Source organism: Sycon ciliatum, chromosome 1, assembly GCF_964019385.1.
Source record: "Sycon ciliatum chromosome 1, ocSycCili1.1, whole genome shotgun sequence".
In the NCBI taxonomy this organism is placed as follows: domain Eukaryota; kingdom Metazoa; phylum Porifera; class Calcarea; order Leucosolenida; family Sycettidae; genus Sycon; species Sycon ciliatum.
This window is the reverse complement of record NC_088643.1, coordinates 94,700,009-94,710,519: the sequence shown is the minus strand read 5'-3', so window position 1 is coordinate 94,710,519 and position 10,511 is coordinate 94,700,009. Positions and strand designations below refer to the sequence as shown.

Sequence of the window (10,511 nt, the reverse complement as noted above, 5' to 3'; positions counted from 1 at the left end):
CCGCGAAGTTTCATCGCTAAACTGCCAGCGAAATCAAAGTTACACGCAAAACATGTGTAATGTAAATTCTAATGCGTTAAATTTTGAATTTTTGAATTTACAATAATTACTATTTTTGACAATAGCGGCCTTTGAAAGTCCATATCTCAAAAACTACTGAAGCAATTCACTTCAAATTTTCGGGATGTGCGGTTGGGACCTACCGAAAGGGTCTGGAAGCGAAAATGGGGTCAAAATCCAAAATTCGATTTTTGACCCTCTGAAAGGTGCCGGAAAGGTGTAGCGCCACCTTAACTACCAAGCAAGGCTTCTGTATATATACTAGTACTAGTGTTGTGCGCGTTCTGTCGATTTGGAAAATCGATCGATTTTCTTGCGCGATCTGTCGATCGACAGATCGCGCAAGGATCGATCGATCGGAAAGCGGTGGCGAAACCATTCAAAACAAATCGATCGATTTGGAGCAGCTCCGAAACGTCGTACAGTGTATGTTTAGGACTTTGGTGAACAGCTTTTCAAATGAAAGAAACCAGTTACGGTACCTTTTCTGAGTGCAATCTTCTTCCCCAAATAATTCAAAAATCAGTTCCTTCCGAAAATTCCATCGTGCTGGACCTCAAAGCTGAACGTCATAAGCAAATAGTCAAGCCGTGTGTCGTCTGGATATGCAGTTGTTTGTCATAGCCAACATTCTTCTGGTCCGTTCGTCCTGCCATTTTCCTGACGATCGCAATGAATACGAGCAGCTCTCATGCTCAGGTTAGTGTTTATTGATCTGTCTCTGCACCCACTGCAAGGTATAATTTTTGTGATGCAGCCACTAGCCCATTGTGGAAGTAAGGGAATCACCCAGGTTCTTCGGATTCTCGTCCTGTCCGAAAAATCTCCACGTTTCAACTTCTCATCTTCCCCTCAGGCATGAGCTTGCATATTCATATTTTGTGTTTGCTTTGACAGTGCATTTCATAGGTATCGTTCAGACTTTTAGGGCCCTGTAAAATTGGTGTTTTCCTTCCCGACAGTGATAATAATCGCAATCTATAAAATACATGCGCAGTCATTCTATAGTGTGATAAAACACAAGTGTAACTGTAAGAAAAGAGAAAGAGAGAGGGTGAATAAAACAAACATATGTGCAAAATACAGTTACGGTGCTAAGGAAAGAATGTGGATGCCGTGACATGTTCTTTCTGAATGCATCGGTCTGGCTTACGCTTGTGAATGTAAACAGCATCTATGACTTTTAACTGATTGAAATTCTTTGCAAAACAAACAATACTACAATTGTAAACCGAGAATCATTATACGCCAAACGACACGGGTCACTGAACAATAAATGCTTAAACCCTGCCGTGTTCTTCTTCTCATCGCCAACCTCCCCTTCATCTTCATCCTACAGCGTAAAATGAGTGAGGTGTGGTTTGAGATATGGTTGTTTTTTTAGTTGCCGTGAGAGGGAGAGACAGAGAGAGAGAGAGACAGAGAGAGAGAGAGACAAAGACAGACACACAGACAGAGAGAGAGAGAGAGAGAGAGGGAGGGAGGGAGAGAGTGAGGCTCTGTCGTTCTGGAGATGTGTTGGCGGTTTTCTCTTTCACCTCTCTTTTCTCTTTATAGTTTTTCACTAATTCGTCATTCAACCCAGAGCTGTGTTTGTTGGCTGGTCGACCACAGGATTTTGTGTGGGGTTGTTCTGGAGTGTCGGACTTTTGTTGTAGTGTGACTGTTACAGTCCTGAAACACATGCAGTAGACACACTACTATAAAATACACTAAAAATGTACAACATGCGCACATTTCCTGGATTGATCAGTGTGGATCGATGGCAATACAGTTGTAGTCTGTAAGCAAACAGCGCCATTTTGACTAGGGTGAAATGGTTAGATAGGTTAACCGGTTATGTAACCGTTAAGAATACACGAACAGTTAACCATATGCATATGGGTTAATCGGTTATTTTCTTTCAATGTCCGCTGTACATAATATACGTGACAGCATGTGCGTACCCTGTCAGTACTGTGCACAATGGATGTACGGCGTGTATCTCCCTCATCTCTGGGGTTGCTCCCCATATTAGTGATGCTTGCGTATGCTCATGATGAGGTTGAGTTGATTAAATGACAAGGTGATGGTGCAATCCGAAGCCCAATGGAGCATACAAAATATTAAAATATGTTGAACCTTTCGTTCAGAAAGTAGTGGACATTCACGCAACTGCATTGTAAATATAAAGGGGGTTTGTCAACTGGCAACCGCTCTATTTAGTTGTTATTCACTCTTTGTTGAACCTGCTCTGGAAAACTGAGCAAAATATAATATGCATCCACTATACATATTGTAAACAGTTTCGTCTGAGACAAAAATGCGATAATACTCATAATACTCATAAAGTATACTTGTGAAGACAAAAACTTTCAAGACGTTTGTAATGAGCCTGAAATGTGTCCTTTTATGAGTATTATACATATTGTAGTGATTGTTTTGGCAGTGCGTGAGGTCATGGTACCATGGATACATGGATTTACAGTCATGTACAGCAATGGTACATGAATACAGGCTACATGTACAGTTTATCTCTTATAGGTTGTAGCAAGAGTAGATAAACAAGAGTGTGCAACTCTGGATCTCTTCTGCACAATCTGCACATACCCCTGCCTGTGGCAGCATTTTTTGTAGACGTCACCTTTTTTCAGAAAAACGCGCATTTTGACGCAGAACAGTGTGAGAGCACGTACTGGGCACCGACCTTGTAATGTAAAGCCCGGCCAAGTGCACGATGCAAACTTTCCAAAAGACCCGCAGCGCATGCGTCATAGAAAAGATTACGTCAACAAAAAATTCCGCCACGGGCCAACCCATCCCGGAGTTGCACACTCTTGTTTATCTACTCTTGGTTCTAGCCTATAACCTTTTGGTTAACCGCAGCCCTAACTTTGACATATATGGTTTATATTATGTGCCCAACTCGCTATAACATGGACCTCTCTAAAGCATAACACTTGCCGTACCCCAGAGAATATATAGTGAGGTCTCGCCTGTAAGATGAAGTGTGATACCTAGTTATTGCATACATGTACATGTAGGTGTGAACATCATTATAATTGAATTCACGAATCAATTTCATTTCTTGGAGCTGACTGCTTTAATGTCCTCCTCGAATCCCTTCGCACTTTTCCAGTTCATTTCAAATGAAGTTGCAGGAACTCAATGAATACCTTGGGCACCATCTAAGGCTGCGTATACACGACAACGCTGGGGGTGAAAGCGCAACTAAATCCTTTCGGATGCATGGTTCATTTACACGGTACGCGGAGCAAAACGTAATAGTTGTACACCAAAGCGGAAGAGAACCAAAACGCTGGCCAAGGTGGAAGAATTTGAAAACGGAAATGTTCTGCCGGATAAATTTGGGTGTGTAAACAGTCGAAACGGTCTGCTGGCCTCGTTTCCGTCACGTTTGTTCCGTTTTCGGCCGTTCACACGGATCCGACAATAAAACTCTTTTTTTTACAATTTTCGTCATGTGACGAGTGCTGGTGTGTGGCCTGTTTTCGATTATTCCTTGAGTGTGATTGGTGCTTCCACGACAACACTCGGCACATGACGAACTTTTGCGGATCCTTTGCTCCCGTGTAGACGCGAGAAAACGATACAAACCGAGACCACCTTGGATCAGCTTTGATCGTGTAAACGCACGAAAATGAAAAAAGAAATGCGGGACTGAAAACGGAAAATGGCCGTGCGTTGTCGTGTAAACGCAGCCTCAGAAGACATTAGGCCCAGTTGGGAATGTTCCTGTAAAATAAGAACATTACACTGTAATAGGAAGTGCAGGTGCCTTGAATGTACAGTCCTGCTCAATGAAATCCAGTCGTGTCACTCAAGTTTGCGCCTTGCACCATTTCGCAGCCCAGTGTTCGCAGGTCTAGGGCTGCGCAACGCCCGGTACTTGAGTGACGCAACTTGATTTCAGGATTTCATTGGGCAGCACTGTACGAAGGCAATTCTCCCATACAAACAGCATGGTGCTGCTGACAAGATGAGATTCACTAAAGTGGACTTTCTTTAGAGGATGGCTCAGCTTTTGTATACTTCTGTAGCGTCGTTCCCATGCCATGAATTTAATGATGAAATTCGTTCGCGAAACCAAGAGGCTTACATCACCTTACTATTATTGTACCTTCACTTTCTTTTACCTTTTTTCATGCAGGATTCTGAAAGCTAGAGGAATCCCACTAGCCCCAAGCACTGAGCTCACGGCTTCCAGCCACGAATCAGGCATGGTGTATCACGACATCTATATGTTTTGCATCCATTTGATTACTAGTACCGTAAAGTACCGCCAGAGCGCCCCACTATCTCGTCCTTTCGTGGTCGTATTGTGTAGGTGGTCTCCCGTCTGTAGGTCATACGACACGAACTTCGTACACATATTGCACGTTGTGCAGACAATCCGTACCTTCGAGCGGACACGAGCTCCACACAAAAACCTTCCTCTGACGTTAGTACACCATACACACTTCGTTGCATTCTGCCGTACGATTTTCCTTTCCCTGGACCCTGGCTGTAAAATCAAGGTGGGGCGCTCTCGCGAGACGGGGCGCTCTGGCGGTACTTTACGGTATACCATTCACACATAACATGATCTCGCTGTGCCCATGGTGCACTGTAGACTCAACATCCCGCTTTAAAGTAAGCTTCACAATCACACGTTAATGCTCCTAACATGTTATCTCGCACTTGATGGCATTACTCTATTTCTGCCTTTAGTATTAGACTCTACACTATCGCTCATCGCGTATTTGACTCTACTCTTTTTCACTGCTATTATTATGCTACGTTGATGCTCAATGTTAATATTGTGTGAGTCAAGTGTGCGCCCTGTGCCAGTTGACAGCCCAGTGTTCACAGCTGCACAACGTTCCGCACGGCATTCACTCGCTTCATTGGACTTCATTGAGCACCACTGTAGTATTCTGTGTTGGTTGATCAGCCCTTCTAGTGACGACTCCTGTCTGTCACTCTGTCTTGAAAGGGACTTTTCGGCTTTGTACTGCATGACCATTGTGTGTGGACTCACGAGTTACTTGGAGTACAATTCACTATAAACTTCACTATAGTAAAGCCTGCCCTGACAAGACGCCCTTGGTGCAGCGGAAACTGTCCTGATGTGACAGGACCCCGCTTGATCCAGGAATGCACTTTCGATCCACAGCACTTTGGTGCATGAAATTTTGTCCGGTAAATACAGGATTCCGCTTGGTACAGGGTCCGGCAAACACGGGTTTTACTGCAATCCAATTTCCCAATGCATACGTTTCATTGCATATGCTTCAATTGTATTTTTGTGTGTACTTTGGGGGGGGGGGGGCTGGGAAAGTCTACGTTTTGTGAAGCCGCTGCGACCGGCGACAATTATGTACATGACATTGAGGAGATTATTTGAAAAATAATCCCCGCGGCGCGGACATATCCTGTTAGGCATATGCGGGCAGAAAAATTGGCAGAATTCAGTACTTTTTCTGGTAAGTTTCATGCATGTTTGGTATGTGGATAAAGAAATGGAGCAGAATTCGAGGAATTGCCCGCCATAAGGTTTGTATGGTTCTGCCAATTTCACAGCTTTTCGAGCAGAATCTCCCACCTTTTCGAGCATTATCCGCACACCCCTATATCCTGTTTAGACGACACTTTCGGGTGATCAGCATGAACCGATGTGAACGGAACACTGAACATGGATATTACCAAGAGGGGTTATGTACTCTTGATATTACGGTGAAGCCTAACAATTTGTGGCATTTAACATACAGAAAATGATGCTGGTTTTCATACATGTATTATAACATTATGGGAATATCGCAGTGAATCTTCAAAGCACTAGGTGGTCTGCACTCTACAATGTGACCTGTGCGATTATATCGGTAAATAATGTCTGCCTGTTCCGAGCCACCAATCGCACCAAAGAACAAGGAGCAGCAAAATAGAAAACAGACTACATGTATGTCCAGTATTATACCCACATCATGGTAAATAGCCGTACCCGGAACATTGAGATAATTATAACGTTACCGTAAAAGCCCGTGTATAGGCCCCGGGTGTATATAATAGCAGGCTCGATTTCCTGGGCGTATGCAAGGGCACGTGCGTTATTTTGGAACCGGGTGTATACTTTAATAGAATTAAAATATTGAAACTCTTCTCTTACTCAATGGCTGGATCCATTTCATCTTGTAGCTAAGCATGCACATTATAATACATGCACAGTGAGTATCCCTACTTCAATGAACCAGAAACAGTGTTCTCGTTCGGAAGAGCGATCCTATAAACCACATCCATCCATCAACATAACAGTAAGTACAGTCACCTTCGCTAATAACGACTGCGGATATAACGACAATTCGCGAATAAGGACAGAATTTCCATGCCAAGAGCAAAGTCCCATCCCAGTGTAATACATATAATGAGACTTCGGGTATAACGACACTTCACGAATAAGGACACCTTTTTGATGCCCTGCCGAGTGTCGTTATAAGCGAAGTTGACTGTATCGAGTGTCGGTTCCTGTACTGGTCCATGCACCGAGCAGAATAATAAGTGATCCAGTGTTCATTATATAATTCCTTTGTTTGTTGAGGGAATGGAAAGGGGCCAGTCCGACGAAAAAAAATCAGGGCTGCAACGGGTAGGGGTTTGGTCGGGTAGCGGGCTCGGGTATTTTTGTCAAGTCGACGGAATAGCGCGAGCTCCAGTGTGGGGAGCAAACCCTAATTATCGCCAAAGTCGCAACCATTATTTCTAGGGCTCAAACGGTTAGTCCAATTAACTGGTTGCAGACCGGTTACGAAGAATTAACGGTTAACCGATAAAGATAACGGTTACGCAGTAACTTTTCAGTCAATTTGTCATGTATCAGGTCGTTGCAAAGTATGCACTTTCGCAGCCTGTCGCACGCGTACGCAATTTCTGGGCTGTCAACTCGGTCATATCTGGTCTCTTCGTGTGAGAGTATGTATGAATGAGCATGCAAGAGAATGTACATGTGTGCGTTGTACTGAATAGGGTACATTTTTTGAATGAGTATAGTCAAATAAACGGTTAAAAAAGAGTCCGCAGGATTGCCATGGCTTATAGGTTATAACCGTTAAACCGACCGTTAGCCTAGCAGTTAACCGTTCGGGGTAAAACCGTGACCGTTTGAGCCCTAATTATTTCGTACTACTATTATAGGTATTCAATAGAAACAGTTGCAAAATCCTTTAGATGAGCATGTCACAACAAAGCGTTCTGACATGCGCATCCTCAAAAATAGTCATGATCGGCTCCTCATCAAATGTCAAAATAAGCAATGATGAATGGCTGAAAGACGACATTCACGAGCTAGGTAACGTGTCACAGAGCTCAGAAATGTATAAATTCAGGGGTATAGTACCAATCAATCTGCCAGAGCTGCGGTAGAAAGATGTGGGATAGGCCAAAAATTGACCAAAAGAGTCTATCCAATTCCAGCATACCTGCCTGCACATCATCACATCAAGAGCCATTTGGCTCGTAGGTGACCTCTTTTTGGCCTCCTTGATGATTACTGATCCTCTTCTTCAATCTTCTTCACTTCCTCTTTGACTTTTCCGTCACTTCCCTCAAGTTCCCAGCTCTTCCTGGTTGTATGTCAATGGTGTTGTGAGGTGCAGCGCAGAAACGCGATGCTATCTGGTTTCAATGTTCAGCCGGATTCTACATTTATTCTCCAAGAGCGTGTTCAATCATGAGCATTATAGGTGAAGCCAAGTCGGAAACCCAGCCTTCCCTGGTGGCCCACTCTCCAAGGATAGGGCAATAAACGTACTATCAGATGTATGATGCATATGCAGGGCGCAGTCATGTTGACTCCATCATACGTGACGATGATGCCACGCGGTTCAGTGCAGCACGGCCACGTCCGTACATTGCCTCGGGCTCAGGCCCGGCGTAGCGTTTCATATGTCTGCTACTGAAATGATCTTGGAAAACATGATCACAGGTTTAAGAGAATCACGTAGCCACCACAGGTCTTCGTATAAATAGGCCGTTGGACATTGACAACTGTGCAAAGCTTCAATAGCGGCCCGGGTGATGAATTCTGCCCATACTAATACAGGCCTGTTGATTTCCCATTTGCAAATGAATTTCTCAGACGTGAATGGACGTCTTCTCACCACACATAGTGAAATACCAAGGCAAATATCACGCTTGGCCTGGTCGCTGATTACGATGGGATGTGGACTGGTACAGCTGACAGCATGCTGATTCGATCACAAATTGCAGAAATTACTCATTATTTTACAAACGAAACCCAGTCATCTATATCTCCCACTCAATGTCTGACGCCGAAAAAAGAGAGAGAGAGACTGAGAGTACGTAGAACTAGTGTTGACATCACTTTAGTACTTACTCAAGTCACATCAAAATCCTTATCAGCGGGCTCCAGGCTGTGGCCACGTGGAACGCCTCCAGTGGGTCTGAATGTTCGACAACGTCAACCATTACTTCTTCAAAGAATCGTCATCTACTGTTTACTGAGTGGTGTGCGGCCAGTCGCCAAGTACTCGTACCAGTGCGAGTACTGATTACGATGATGCCGTTCACAAGGGAGTAGTAAAATACCTACTCCGCGCCCAGCTCACAATCGATCGATTTGGGTTCTTTTTTTTGTTGCGCGATCGATCGATTTTGCGCGATCGATCGATCGTTGCGCGATCTGTCGATCGACAGATCGCGCAGCAAAATCGATCGATGTGGCAGATCCATAGATGGCGCACAACACTAGTAGTCCTATGAAAATGAAATGACCACTGTATACTATCAAGAGTAGATCTACATAAAAGACTAGTCCGCAGGCCAGGGTTGAAATTTTTCGAGATAAAAAAATCTCGCTCCCGCTCAGGGGGGACCAAGTTTGGTTGTGGCGAACCGAAAGAGGACCCCTCGGGCTACTCGAAACTACTTTTGGGTATCCCCGGAGCTGGGGCTTTCGTGCGGAGTAAGCCCTTTTGGTTCCAATTTTCGGAACGACCCCAAGTGCGCAGTTGTCGTCTCCTGCAATTTTGAGTACGCGGAGAGCCTGCTCAAATTTGAATTTCGCTTTCACGTGGCGCGGCACGTGGGGCGGCACTGCAGAACTAGAAGAAATTGAAGCAGTCGGATACAACAAAGAAAGCCGAAAAGGGCTTACTCTACACGACCAACCGATCCATGGCGACTGTTTCGGGTAGCCCAAGGAGTGCTCCTTCATCCTTGGGCAACCATACATGTCTCCCTTCGACTGAGCACGCAGGTTAGGGAAACGATAATGTTTTACTGCGCCAGATGAAGGAATCGTCGAGATAGAGAAGTTTTGGTGACTGACATAATTATAAGCATAAATTATATCTCCCAGAGGCGATGGCCTGTCGAGGGATAGAGATATGATATGGACACTGGAGTATGGAATCAGTTGATCCGAAACCCCGCCGGAACACTCGGCAATCTGTGCAGGCCCCAATTGTCGAGCCAGGCCGTCAAACCTGCATTTTCTGCGGCTCTTTGAAAAAGAAGATTCCAGGCAAAAGCACTAAGCAAACAACGTCGCTCTTGCAATCCGAGGATGGCGAGCAAACCCTTCGTGCCGCTGCCGAGATCAGGCAGGACGACAAGATCTTGATAGCAATAGGCTCGAGTTGCTTGATAGCACGCGAAGCGTACTATCATAAGTATTGCTACCGAGAATATACTCGGGCCAAAACACTTGCTAGGCTGCAAGATCAGGGCGAGAGCGCAGCCACTTGTGCGCCTGTTGCCAGTGCGGGCACCGAGATTGATAAAGATTTTTTTACTGAAGTAGAAACGCTGCTGTTTGTGGAATGTTTGGTTCGGACCGTCAGTGACCTGACTCGATTGTTCAATCAAGTGTCCATAGAAGGGACAGCGCTAGCGAGAAACGAAAGAGTCAAGGGACTACTAATGGATAAGTATGGCGAGTCCATAACGTTCTCTCGTCCCCGCGCACGGAATAAATCCGAGTTGGTTTACGCCACGGAACGTGCACCAGTGATAATAGCACGACTGTATGACAGGGACGCTGCGAGCGAAAGCGAGAGTGAGGAATCTGGTGACAGTCCTAGTGCTAGCGCCTGTGAGAGCCAAGAGGGTATCGCTAGTACCACTACCAGTAGGTCTACCAACTATGGAACAAGAGCACCCAGACGCCCCGCTGAAGTGGATGTGCACCAGACTGTTATTATGCAGGACAGCATACGTCTGGTATACCATTCGGCTAGGCTCCTGCGGAATGCCTGTCAGCAACAGGCAGAGAGTTTCGACACTACAAGCACAAGTCCTGGCAGCAGCACTGGTATGATTTCAGTGAAGCAAGCTGAGCAGTGCATTCCTGCCCTGCTCCACAATTTCCTTGTGTGGTTTTTGAGCTCAGGCCAGCATGACAATATACCAGCAGCATCCAGCAAGCTTGAAGTTGATTCCACGCTCAACCGCAAAAG

At 45.1% G+C, this 10,511-nt stretch overlaps 1 long non-coding RNA gene across 1 annotated transcript; it reads left to right on the top strand.

The window, feature by feature from the left end:
• The first annotated feature begins 360 nt into the window (after positions 1 to 360).
• On the top strand, positions 361 to 5,053 carry LOC135806611 (uncharacterized). The gene is made up of 2 exons (XR_010551251.1): positions 361 to 759; positions 4,211 to 5,053. It is a non-coding gene; the product is annotated as an uncharacterized LOC135806611 (long non-coding RNA).
• Positions 5,054 to 10,511: the final 5,458 nt, after the last annotated feature.